Source organism: Phalacrocorax carbo, chromosome 24, assembly GCF_963921805.1.
Source record: "Phalacrocorax carbo chromosome 24, bPhaCar2.1, whole genome shotgun sequence".
In the NCBI taxonomy this organism is placed as follows: domain Eukaryota; kingdom Metazoa; phylum Chordata; class Aves; order Suliformes; family Phalacrocoracidae; genus Phalacrocorax; species Phalacrocorax carbo.
The window spans coordinates 7,620,678-7,633,918 of record NC_087536.1 but is presented as its reverse complement, the minus strand read 5'-3'; positions in this window follow the sequence as shown (position 1 = coordinate 7,633,918).

Genomic DNA, 13,241 nt, shown 5'->3' with positions numbered 1-13,241 from the left:
CTCCAGCGGGAGCTTGGTTGCAGTGCGAGGTTTGGTGGGTGATACCGTGGAACTGCCGCCTCGTGGAAAGGGGAATGCGGAGTCAGCAGGAGAGGGGTCCCGGCACACCGGCGCCGGCACGAGGAGACCCTGCGCGTGCTGGTGAGTTTGGAGGAAAATAAGGTCTGGCGTTCGCAGCGTGCATCACCCGGCCCTGGTGAGCGCTCCCTCTGCAGAGGCACGGATGTGCACTGCGTGCTTGGGCGGCTGCTGCGCTGGCAAAGCAGAAGCAGATCCGTTTCCAAGAGAAGAGGCTTTAAGAGAAAATGTCAGCAAGTTTCACGCTCCCCAGAATACATCCGTCTCCTTTAGGAAACATTGATTAGTTAATAGCCGTTGGTATGTGGAGAGCAACAGATAACGTGGATGCCTGCCCGCTGATGCACACTGGCATGCCTCGATGCCTCAGCTCGGGGCTTCGGCTGCCGCCCGGGACCCCTTGAGCCCCTTCCGTGGCCACACGTGCCCTGGTGCGCACCCCCGAGGGCACCGGACACCCCCAACACCAGTGGGTTTAATTCAGGCCTGCAGTGACAACTTTGACTCTGTGTAATAGGTGTCAGCTTCCACTTCTCTGGTGTGTATAAATGTTCAGACACTGTGAAAATGTCCAGTGCTCTTGTTTTTTAACCAACAAATTTCAGCAGTGTGTTCACGTCACATTATTTTAGCAGCTGTTGATGTTACGACTTACATTTATTTTCAAGTCTAATATCGGTTCTGTTTTTTTAATGCTTTTTCATGTATCAATATTCACTTAACTAAAATTGCTGAATTAATCAATTACAGTGTGATTCCCCCGCTCCCCCTTTTTATAAAGAGATGTTGTTTTCTAGCCTGCATTGGTGCTTTCGAGGGTTGCTGCGGCGTGACTGGGTTGGGGGCGTGCTGGGTGAGGCCCGGGGGGCTGTCGGGGCTCCCACAGGCGCGTGCTGCCCGCTCACAGCAGCGATGCTCTGGGCACGACTCCGGCGTTACTCGTCGCACAGGTGGTAAGGTCGACACCTTCGGACCCGTTCAGGGAAATCCCCACGCGAGCTTTTCGGCACGTTCTGCTCTTGCGTGCAGCTCGGTTGCCTTTCCAGTATAATACGATTTACGCAACCCTTTGGCCATTCAGCCTTCCCTGTCATCGCCCTGTGCTCTTCGACGCCATGCCAGTGAAGGATCCTGGGCTTTCACTCTGCCCAGCACTGAAGCTTCCGTTTATTGAAGGAAGGCTGCTGTAGCTTTTCAATAATAAGATGCTGGGGCAAAGTCTGGTGGTTACTGAATTCACCGAATCACAGAGTCGCAGACTGGTGGGGGCTGGAAGGGACCTCTGGAGATCATCTCGCCCAGCCCCCCTGCGTGAGCAGGCACACCCAGAGCAGGGGGCACAGGACCCCGTCCTGGCGGGGCTTGAAGAGATTCACAAGAGTCCGTAGACCCAGTGGTGATGGAGAGTGCCTGTGGGTACCCTCCCTGCCTGCAGGCGACAGGGGATGCTGCCAGAGCCTCCCGCAGTCCTGAGCCCAAAACAGCATCCTGCTGTACGCTGGTGTGTTCACACGGCTGTAACTTTCAGGACATGGGGAGGATGCTTTTCACGGGCCAAGCCTCAGACTCCCCAGTGATCCATCCTTGCTGCGGGAGCCAGGACTGGCAGGCTTTGCCTTGCGGTGCAGCCTGATGCTCATCAGGTCTCGGAAGAGGTCTGGGGGGTGCGAGAGCCGCATGGGACAGGTTGTGCAGGGCTGGGAATGAGGGAAGCCCCACAAGAACCCCCTTAGGAACTCTGTTAGCGTGCAGAGACTTGGCCCCTGCCAGCTTTCATCACGTTGCTGTGGCTGCTGCGTGGCTGCGCAGGGTGCGGGACCGTGGTGCGGTGGGGTTGCAGTGGCTTCGCTTCTCCGGCTGCACCCGGCGCGCTGGGTCACTTCAGTGGAGCAGCCAAGAAGGGGGGAAGGCGCTTGGGTGAGCAGGTGGGGAAGGGCTGGGGCGGCTGAGCAGCTCTGCGGGACGCAGGCTGCCGCGAGCGGGTCGAGGGGAGGCAGGTTCCCACTCCCGCCTAGGGTCCGTGCCGTGCACAGCTGAGGTGAGAGGGAGCCGCGCACCCTCGCCCGAAGGCTGTCTTCCTGCAGCAACCTGGGCAGCCTGGGTGGGAGTAAAGGACGGCCGTGTTCCCAAACGCTTTGGGGCTTCCCATTTTGCTTTACTTTTGGGGGGAGAACTGGGGTCCCAGGCTCTGCACCAGAAGGGGAGGCGCTGCCAAGCAGGACCAACATGTAGGAGGAGCTCGACAGAGGCAGGCAGAGGCAGGAGGGCAGCAAGGACGCGGGTTCCCGTGGGCCTGGGGAACAGCCCTGCCTCCCCGAACGCGTCCAGTTTATACAAATGCACTGGTGGGTATCGGGAATAAAAGGGGCAGAGGGGCTGTGATGTGCTTGGCAGAGCTCTGCTCTGATTTAAGGGCTTTTCTCACCTCATTTGTCTCAGAGATGTGAGGAGAACAGCTCAAGCTACATGCAGACTATTTCTTGAAGGACAAATACTCTAAATATAGTCGTGAGGCAGCGCGTAGAAGTGCACAGGCCCTGGTAAGGAGCGCTGATGTGTAGCCCCCCAGCGCAGGCACAAGCACATAGGCAGATCAAGAAGACCTGTCTGTGGGAACCTCGTGCGTGAGCACCACGCCTGTTGTAGCAGAGCACTGCTTGCTTTTCTCACAGTGTATTTTGATGAAGAAATCTGTGCTTGATTGTTTTACTTTGTTTTAAACTTGTGGTTGATATAAACATATTATGGCTTCTGTTTTCTCTCTTCTGTGATTGGAACAAGAAACCCCTCAATAAAATGCCTTTTTTCTTTGGAAGCTGTTTTTATTATTGCCTTTTCCGTATCAATCGCATTACTCGTTCCATGTGGTGCTGACAGTCCAGGGCCCCAACGCATTGTCTCCTTGTGAGACACAGCATCTCGCCGCTGCTGCGCAGCAAGAGATGACGTAAAACTTTAAATCTTAGTTTCACAATGTTGGAGACAGAGAAGTCTACTGTCAAATTACTAGTGCTGGATTACCATATTTTATCTGTATAGTTGTTCCCTGCTGGATATCCCTGTTGTACACCAGGGATGCAAAGAAAGGGAAGCAGCGAGTCCCTTGCAGCAAACAGCATTGTCTGAGGAACTGACGCTCTGTTACCTCCAGGAGAAGGCCTGCCGTCGCTGTGGCTGCTTGCGAGGAGTGCATGCACACTCCCTGCAGAACTCAGCTCTCAGGTTATTTTGATCGAAGTAATTTGCCACCCACCAGGTGAGGAATGGCCAAATGGATTGCATCCCCAGCCAGGTCCCAGCTGTGTGTGGGAGGTTTGAAAGCTCAGGGGAAGCAGCAGGCTCGATTCCTACAGCACGTTTGGCCAGAGACGGGGGCTGCAGCAGCGTTATCGCCGTGAGAGCAGGTACGGTCAGTGCCGTGGGTCTGTAGCTTGGGGTATCCTTCTTGTCCCAGTTTGGAGCTGGTGTCTGGGGTAGTTCAGAAACTGGGGTGAAGGCTTGTTCTTTGCTTTGTGCTTTCCTGGTGGTGGCGTTTTGCTGCTGAGTCTTCTGTAGTTGCTAAGCAAAACATGAGCATTGGGTAGGTTTGAAGGGTTGCAAGAAGCTCGTCAATGTGTTTACTGAAAAGTTACAAACTCAGTTCCTTTACTAGCTTCTAGTAACACCTGCCTGGAAAGGGAACTGGCAGTTCTTGGTCATGTAAAAAGTGAGACTCATAGTCGGCTCTTGCACGTGGGTGTATTTGCTGTCCTTATATTTGTTACTTTGCTCTCTGATGATAAAAGTGTACTGAAACCTGAGTGTAAACTCTGGGGAAAGCACCTGAGAGATGGGAGTCCTGCTTGTGCAGGGCTGGGTGGAGGAACAAGAAGACGTTTACTGAAATGTGATGGTATGAGGGGCTGCTTAATTCAGAAATAGGGTGTCTGCTGACTTAGCATTCACCAGGAGCAGAAAGACTGGTGTTTGTGCGGTTCACGGGTATATTTCCTGTTATAAAGAGTTCAAATACTGATTGTTATAATGAGTTCTAGCTTAAGTTACAAGCATTTGCGTAAATCCTCAGTCTAAACTAAGACGCGCCTCATTTTGCTGGAAGACACCCCCCATTTTGCCTCTCTGGGAGCTGTAGGGCATTCTGCGAAACGGGAACGTGCTGCCTGTGGCACGTGGTACTCGATTGCGTTGTCTTGCATATACCTGCTGCTTTTGAAGCTCTGCTGCATAATAAATGGGGGCTGAATTTAATGCATATATTACGTACCCCCGCCTGTGTGAACACTTTCAGGGATGTTAAGGCCATGCAAAGTACAGGGCGTGCTTGGATCCTGTTGAATTCTTGGGGGTGCAAAGAAACGCCTGAAGTTAGGGAAGAGCTTCAGCTCTTTGCTGATCTGCAGCTGAACCCGGAATACATTTCAGTTTAGGCTTCCGTGCTCGGCAGGAGCAAGGCCTGAGTCTGAAACAAGTTTCAGCATTCAAGGAGGCTGAGGGTGAGAGCTGGGCCTTGCTGGGCTGCTTTGCAGCTTCCTGGGACTCCCAGCAGTGCAGCTATTGTGTCTCTGGGTTGTCCCCCATGGAAAACTGCTTCTGACTTGTGTGAGGGTTGCAGCAGCTAATGTGGGAGGTCAAGGATGCTCAGGCTTGCTAGCAGCCTGGGCTTGTCTGAAGTACGAATCTTGCATAAAATAAAATATCACCCTTTTGTGATTCAATTTATCCTCCCAACAATGTTTAGCTTCTTTGCTCCAGCATTCCTTCTGTTGAGCACTGCCTGTTAATTGAGTTTCTGGCCTCCAGTTTGTAGTTAAGTTATAAACAAATACAGTTTTCTTTCATGTTACACAAAAGTCATCTTCCATCCATCAATTAATTTTTTTATGTTGCTGGCAGTCTTTGTTCTGCTTTGACCCCTGCTGGGAAATGCAAGGCTAGAAAGAACAGTTGAGCAATTAGGGAGGATTTCTTCTCCTGGAGAAGAGCGGATACCAGCCTGGTGCGTCTGATGTGGAGCTCTGTTAATATTGTGTAGGACGAGAGGGTGACGCACCCCGGCTGCTCCAGGCAGCCTGGTGACAGTGTCTGGAAGGGAAAATGACTCCCGTGTTTACCTGCTCCTCTGTGAGCAGCAGGCTGGTCCCAGAGCGGAGCTGCTGCCCCTCGGCAGGGCCGAGCAGCAATTCACATCAAAGCCCTCTTCCCCTTTGGAGATGCTCAGCCTCCGCTAGGACACGCGCTGGTGTTGCAGCCCGGTGCTGCAAAGCGCCGACCCTCCCTTGCGACAGGCAGCGAGGATCTAATGACCTCCAGGAGTGGCAGAGAGCCCTGCCGATCGCTTCCACAAACAGAAAAGATGTTTATACTCTAACACGGAGATAAACCCCTGCGAAGCAGGGGGTGTCTTTCTGCGTGTGGCCGTGCAAAGCATAGACCGGGGGAGACGTACAGAGCACAAGCGGGGAGCTTGTAATGTCCCAAGATGTTGAACAGAGCAGGAGGTGGCAGGGAAACAGTTCCTTTCCTTTCAGAGACTTTTGTGGAAAAAAGGTCCATCAAGAAGAGATGGATGCGAAGGCCCGACCTCGGGCTCCGCGAGCCCCCGGGCGCGGGAGGGCGTGTGGCTGTGGGACGTGCTGCTCTGTGCTCGCTCCCGCCCGCTGTGCCCTGCGGCAGGGCTGGGGACAGCGGGGGGACAAGGGGCCTCTGTCCCAACCCGAGCAGCCGTCCTTACCTGTGTCTTAGCCATCACTCATCCCTCTGAGAAGCCAGGAGGAAGGCGCTGCCTTGGGGGTAGCGGCTGTGCTGCAGCTACGTTACACTTGGGTAGTGGAGGATTTGCAGGTTGTGAGCGAAACCGCTGGTAACTCTGCGGGCAGCGTCAGCTGAGCCGTGACCGGGGCTGGGAGCAAGGGCACCCTGAGGTTCCAGGTGAGCCTGGGACTGGAGCTGGCTTGTCTTCGGCTCATCGGCCAGATACCCGCCGTTCTGTGCAGGGTCCCTATTTAAACGGTTTTTCTGCAAACAGATAACCTGGACCCTGCAGTAATAATAGCAGAAATAACAGAAAAATAACAGAAATAACAAGCTCCTGCCTTTTGCTGGCAGGCGGAGCTGCGTTTACAGTGACTGCTGCTCTGTGCGGGGTGCAGTGCCTGGGAGGGCAGCCGGAGGGGGGCTCCTGAGCCCCCCTCAGCTAAAGAGATGGGCCAGGCAGCAAGCGGCTGCCAGGTAAACAGGGGAGATCTCTTCTGAGGGGAGCTTTGGGTCTCTTCTGAGATGTTCTCCAAAGCCACAGTGAAACACTCCTTTCCTTCCCCCCCCCCCCCCCCCCCAACCCCAGTAGCATCGCAGGGAAAATGCTCCGCTGTGTTTCAGTGGCTGCTCCTGGTTTCTCACTGAACCATGTTGGATGGCCCCTAAAAAGGACATGCACACACATGTAATCAAAGTCAACCTCCACCCCAAGGCCAGAGCTGTGTTTGGAAACTGTTGTTCCCTGACACGGAGGCTCTTTTTTTCCATTCCAGCCAAGCCATGCGTACGCTGCGGCAGCACCGCCGCAGAGAAAGGCCTCCGTTAGATCAAGTGGGAGAAAAAAAGTCTTCCAGCATTTTTAGCAAGTGCTTTTAGAATCTCTGTTTTGCAAAGGAACAGACCTTTATTATTTCTTCTCCAGCTAATCCCATCTGAGCCTCTGAGCATGCTACCCGTTGGCTAAGCTGCTCCATTTTGATAGTCCATAGGTGTCCAAGTCATGCTCGAATGCCCTTCTTGGAAGGGGAGCAGGGCGAGCTGGCTGGCTGGCTCCTCTGCTCTTGGGAGGCTGCTTGCCCGTGCTGCAGCCAGACCCGTGCGCAGGGTCCAGGGGCTCTGCGGTGCGTGTCTTCCCTAAGCAAAGCCACATCCCGGAGAGCCGCGAGGGAGGGAGTGCAGATCAACCTGTCAGGGTGGCCGGCTGCTCCGCGGAAGCCTCCCAGCCTTTGGAAAATGAGGGCTTTGTTTCAAGACCTTCCCAGCGGAGCCTGGAATCTCCTCTGGACCGGCAGCTGGCCACAAGAATGCTGTCTGCGTGGCGGGAGCGGGGTCTGCTGCACCCCTGCCACCGGGCGCAGGACGTGCCAGGGACCGCGAGCGCCGGGGGAGGCCCGGCCCCGTCTCCTCTCGGCACATCGCCGTGATGGATCTGTCTCCGCTCACCAGCGCGGGGGCATCAGCGCTCTGCCGCACAGCGGGCTTCGCTCGCAGCCTGCCAAGATCCCGAGAGCCGCAAGCAGTCAGCAAACAGTCCCGCTTTTCTGCAGAAATGTGCTCAGCCTGGAAATTCGCTGCAGTCTGTAACATTTAGAGACAAACAGGAGGTGTTTGCCAAGCCATTGCTCTAGAAGGGAGGAGGAGGAGGAAAGCCAGGACATGGCTGGAAGGATCCAGACCTGATAGCAGCCAGTGCGAGCTGCGGCTGCTTGCAGTCTTTGGGATCCAGCTCCCCGCTCCCATCCTTGAGGTGCAGGGAATGGCTCTATCTGAGACCTTATGTGGCTGCTTTGTGCACGTTAGACCCAATTTACAGACTAAAAGTCTGTTGCAGGGCAATAGAAAGTAGCATTTGGTGATATGCTGGGTGGTGCATCGGACAGCGGTTTGTGGGTGCGCTTTGCCCTGACCCAGTGTGTACCTGGAAAAGATGTTCTGACTTGCCTGTCCCAACTGCGTTTGTGAGATCTTGTGATTGTTCAAGGATATCGCTCCCTGCAACAAGGGCAAAAAGTGAAGTGGCCGTATCATGACCTGCTTCCTAAATGATAACCTGTACCCTGAATCAGTGCTGTGGCTGAGGCAGGGAATGCAGCTCTGATTGCAGGCAGGCATCGCGTACCGAGATAATATTCCTCCCTCCGCTGTTCTCAGTGCCAGGCCTGACTTGTGCTTTGGAGGACCGAACTGCTGACCTTGGTCCGTACAAACCCAGTTCATGGATTTTTAAGGCCAGGGTGGGCTGCTCGGGGACTACAGCCCACGTTCTGGGGAGGGGTGTGTGCCGCACAGCAGATACCGAAAGGGCGCTTTGTGCTACAGCCTGGGGTGTTTCACAAGCAGTAACAGGAAGGAGATAAAACCAGAGGTGATTCCCTGGGTGCTTGTATGCATGTCTGAGTCCAGTGCTGCTGGCAAGCAGGTGCTCCCCGTGCTGCTCCGAAGCCATCGTCCCGAACCCTAAATGCAAAGGTACCTTGGTACAGTTACTAAAACTGTTTTGCTTAGTTCAGCTTGGGGCACGCCACGCTAATAGCAACGTCTGCTTTTGCAGCTCACTAGCACAATCTGACTTTCTCCAAACTCTTGAGTTATTAATATGGCTGGGAGATTAATTTGCTAGGAGGTGTAGTGTTGTGTATAAATAAATTATAGCCCCAGAAGGATGGTGGAGAATGAGTATCTCTGCTGTTACTTGAAAAGAAATTAACAGAGCAGGGCATTTGTCTGGCAGGCTAGCAAGCATGTGCACAGTCTGTCATGTACTGTACTCAGAACTACATTAAACCCCACAAATAATGAACTGCAACCCCTTTAGGCAAATGCAAACGTGATGCCTTTAAACTGGTCATCCTCAAGGGTGGGTGATCGCACCCAGCCCGGACAGTCTCCCTACTTATTGCACAGCAAGGGTAAGTAACAGATTTGGAGAAGGCTGAGCTCATCTGTAGAAGCTCCAAGGTAATTCAACATGTGGCTGTGTGCGGCCACCTGCCTTGCAAGGCTTGCGCGATGGTGATGGCCCTGCTGTCCTTGCCAAGCCGGTGGTGCTGGCTGGCAGGGGATCCTGGCCGCCTGTCAGGCTGTGAGCTGAGCACCCCGCTTCTTCCCCTCAAAGGACAGGATTTCCTCGGCCCCCCGGAGATCCCTGTGCCCTCCCGCGGCTGGGACAGGAACCGCTGACCCCGCGCGCGTGGGCTGCCGGTGCCGAGAGGGGGTTTAGGGACCGCGCTCCCAGCCCAGGACGGTGGGGAGAGGCCGGGGCCTGCGAGGGGCTGCTGGTGACCCCGCTCCGCCAAGCTGGCACGCTGCGGGAGGGCTGGGATGCCGTGTTTAAAGCTGCACGTTAAAAAGTCTTAAAATGTTAGTAGTATCAGGCTAAATGTCTATAAAATTCCCTCCCCTTGAATTAATACTTGCCAAAGAGCTGAGGCATAATTATGGGTGATACTACCTTAATTATTAAACATTGTGCTGCCCAGATGAATTAGCGTAGTCCCTAACCACTGGCTCCAGAGTGTTTACAATTTCTTCACCATTTCATATTCCTTCCTCTCAGTCACCCTAAATGTTTATTTAATAAACGTGGAAGACCTTTTAAGCTTCCTGGGTTTAATGTTTGCTAAACACCCTGTCGCTCCCACTTCTATTGGTAATTCCCAGGCTGCTGCCGAATAGCTGGGCTCTGCCCGAAGGCCTGATGCAGGATGGGGCAGCCTCCAGCCGCACACCTCCACCCCCTGGGGCCCGGGCGCCCCATCGCTCCCCGGGAACAGAACTATCGGGGAGGCTTGGAGCAGCCAGACCCAGCCGGGATTAGCGGTGGGGGCTGCGCTGCCGGCGCCCGGCAGGCTGGGCTCGGCGGGGAGCAAAGGGTCCCCAGGGCGCGCGTTGGGGCGCTGCACCCCGCGCCTGTGCTGGGCAGCGCGGGGACCCGGCGAGCGCCCCGGGGCAGGAGCAGCCTCGGCCGCGCCGTCCTCGGGGCCGTGTTGCTTTCCCCGCCCGGTTCTACACGTGCTCACGCAGCCGTCCGAAGGCCAACGCTGCCCCGGCGGCGCTGTACGTGGAGAGCTGACGTGAGGACTTGTCAGCTGGATGATCTCGCCTTCGCAGCACATTACCTCAGTCTCTGAGCTCTCCTTGGGCTCCAGCAGTATTAGTTTCAGCAAATTCATTTTCCTTCACAAAAGCTTTTGGTTACTTTGGGATTACGGACTGTTTAGAGTTCATTGTTTTCCCGAGCTGCCTTGTTTTGCTGTAATGCTTAGACGCCTGGTCTGCAGGAACTTAATCTCCCTTCGCCTCCAGCAGTCCTGTTCTGTGAAAATCTGTTCTCTGCTTTAGTGCAAATTGTTGATGGGAGATAGCAGCGGGTCTTTTCTGCTTCTATTTAATGTGTCAGCAGAGAAAGACATCTGCTTGCAATTATGGGCACGGCCTCGCTGAAGGATTGGTGTGGTAGATTTTATAAGATAATAGGAAACCTTTATCAATTCATAATTCCTTGTGTCATACAAAGGAATATATTTCATCTGAAATGTTCATCTTTTTTTATTTTACAAAATTGAAGGATAAACCATGAGATTGATATCGAGGGAAAATGCCTTGTGTGCTCTGCACAGAGCGAGTCCTGGGTTTCCCATGCAAAGAGCCTCTCTGCGGGTGAGGGCCGGTCTGGGGAGCAGGAGGGCTCTGAAGCTGTCTGCTCGCTGCCTTCCGCAGCGTGCCCGCAGATGCAAATCCTTTGGGAAATTATTTGTTGCTGGCTTTACAGCGTGCTCTAAAACATGCAAATTGTCCCCAGCACCAACATCTCTTGGATGGGGCAAGGGGCTGCGGACAAGCCACTGTGGACCGGCACCTCCCGAGCTGGTGGGGCAGATCCTGTGGCACCCCGGCATGTCCCCAGCGGCCACGGTAACAGCCGTGGGACCAAAATGCTCTATTCTCGCTTTCCCCAACCCCAGAGTAATCTGTGCTGGTGAAAGTGATGGATGCCTGCCTGGGGCAGCTGCGGGCAGTGGTGCGAGGGTCTCCCACCCTGCCCGCGCAGTGTGTGAGCTCGGGGGACTTGAGACACGCTGGGACAGGCTTGCGGTCACAGCACGGGCTACCCAGCAGGCTGGAGGGGCTCCCCCCACGCCTGTCTCCTTCCATCCTTTCCCTGGCACAGAGGGAGCCGAGTGGGAGCCTCCCGCCTGGGGCACGGGGAAGGGGCTGCTCCCCTCCCCGATCCCTCCGTCTCCCCTCGAAGGCTGCTCCTGGCGGGGCGTGCTGTCAGCGCAGCTATTCTTGGCCTTCCTCAGCCCATTCGTCAGCCCTCCGGGAGTCTGCTGTAATCTCCTCTGTGATTAAGGGTCTCAGAGCATGTTCAACATCATTAAAGAAACAAGAAAATAATAATAATAATGATCTGTGCTCAGGAATGCTCCCAAGTGGAGTCAGAATTGCATTCAGTGCCTTTCGGCTAAGAAAGCTATTCATGCTTCAGCCTTAGCAGATTAACAGGGACTGCATCCCCTGGCTCTGAGAGCTTTCTGTGCTCTCTCCTCCTGGCAGCACCAACTCCTGTTCCCCACCGTACACCCTCTGCTTGGACGTGGATCATCTCTGGGGAGAGGTGGAGGGGTGCGTCTGACCGCAGAGGGGGTGGGTCTTTTCTGTGAGTGGGAGAGAGATTTTAAGTTTGTTGGTTGTTAAGAGAGGTCGTAAGGTCCAGGTCCTGGCAGCTGGTCTCCTTGCTGATACGGAGATGCTCTCCGTGTTCACAGCGAGATAACTAACACGGTGGTGAGACCCTCCCCAGGACAACTTTTGTGCCCAAAGGATGAGACTCTTCAGTGGGAAACTTTGGGGCAAGTGCAAGAGGCAAAAGTGCACAGCAGATCTAGAGCACAGGGGATGCAGCCGTGCCATAGCGTGGGCGTGAAGTGTGCTGTGCATGGCTGCTTTTGCTCTGTGTCTAGTTGCTGGATACTTCTCCTTTCCTACCTCCTGGCTGGTACCGAAGCCTGGCTCCGCAACGCCTGGGCTGGGGTAACAAAAGGTGTGCTGCAGCGTGCAAGGATTATAGGACTGCTCTTAGCTAGAAGCAGTGGGCACTCTGTGCTGCTGTCAGGTTGTATTTTCCTATGTCCAAAACAAAAGGTCCAGTGGGAGCCTGACTGCGGAAACCTTTGAGTGCCCTGTGCAGAGAAACGCACTGCAGCTCCGCGGCACTGGGCAAAGCGTGGTACAGCTGGGTTTTAAAAGCTTGGAAAGGCTGTCTGCTCTTCTGCAGGCGGCTGTTTCTCTGAGTGTGCTGCAGAGATGTGTTGTGCCCGTCCCCTGCAGTGGGCAAGGGTGTCCCTCCTGCCGTGCTGTGCTTCTGGTCCTCTGCTTTCCTGGTCGTGGCTGCATTTGCAGCACATTCCCATGGATGGGAAGGACACCAGATGCTGCGTCTGCGGGTGTGGGCTGGAGGGAGACAACCGTCAGGCTTGGAGCCTGAGAGAGAAGGGACCACGAGGAACCGCTCGATGGCAGCGGAGGCCGCTCAGCACAGCGGCGTGTGCCTCCTGCGCGGTGTCGAGAAATGCCCTCAGAAAGCCCTCGGGGATGGGCGCAGGTTGGGGTTTCAGGGAGCTGGGTCTGGCTGAGCTAGTGGGGGTTTGGGATTGTTCTGCCAGAGCATCTGGTCTGCTCCGGGGATGTGAAACACATCCTGGACTATTCAGCTACTGGCACTAGCAGTGCACGTATGTGTGAAAGCAGGCACACGCTGCCGCTAGCTCCTGACTATTGCCCAGCTCAGGAAAAACCTGCGAAGCAGCAAATCATTCAGACTTGAGAATAAGAGAAAGAAATGAGAAGGGTGGAAAATATTGGGCCAATTTCTAAAACGCTATGAATTTCTGGGAGCTGCTGAAATGGTCAAACCTTCACTAAGGCAGGGAGAAAACGTATGGCAGGGGATGCAGCCTGAGTCGGCTGCAGGCAGAGTCCAGGGCCTTGTCCCAGCACAGAGGACAGCAGCCGGCGGCTCCCGTCTCTGGTGCACCCACTGGGCCCAGCTGAGTGTGACGGGGGCTGCCGGGCTCCCCGGGCTGAGGACGTTTGCTCCTCGCACAGGAGGAACAGTCTGGTTTCATTTTAAGCTCGCAGATGTTGGTCATGTTACCAACATTTCTTTTTACTGAATCAAATTCAAAACATCTATTTTTCTTTAAGTCCCTCAGACATGAGACACGGGGAAGTTCATTTCTGTACAGCTCCCAACCCAAAACGCAGACCGGCCCTGGCCTGGCAGGGTTGTGCCGTGGCATCCCGCTCCGGGACAGAGGGTCGCCCCCCGCTCGCGCGCAGGGTCTGCAGGTCCGGGTGCCTCCGGGCAGCCTGGGACGCACTCAGACATCTCTGCTGGGACGGGAGGC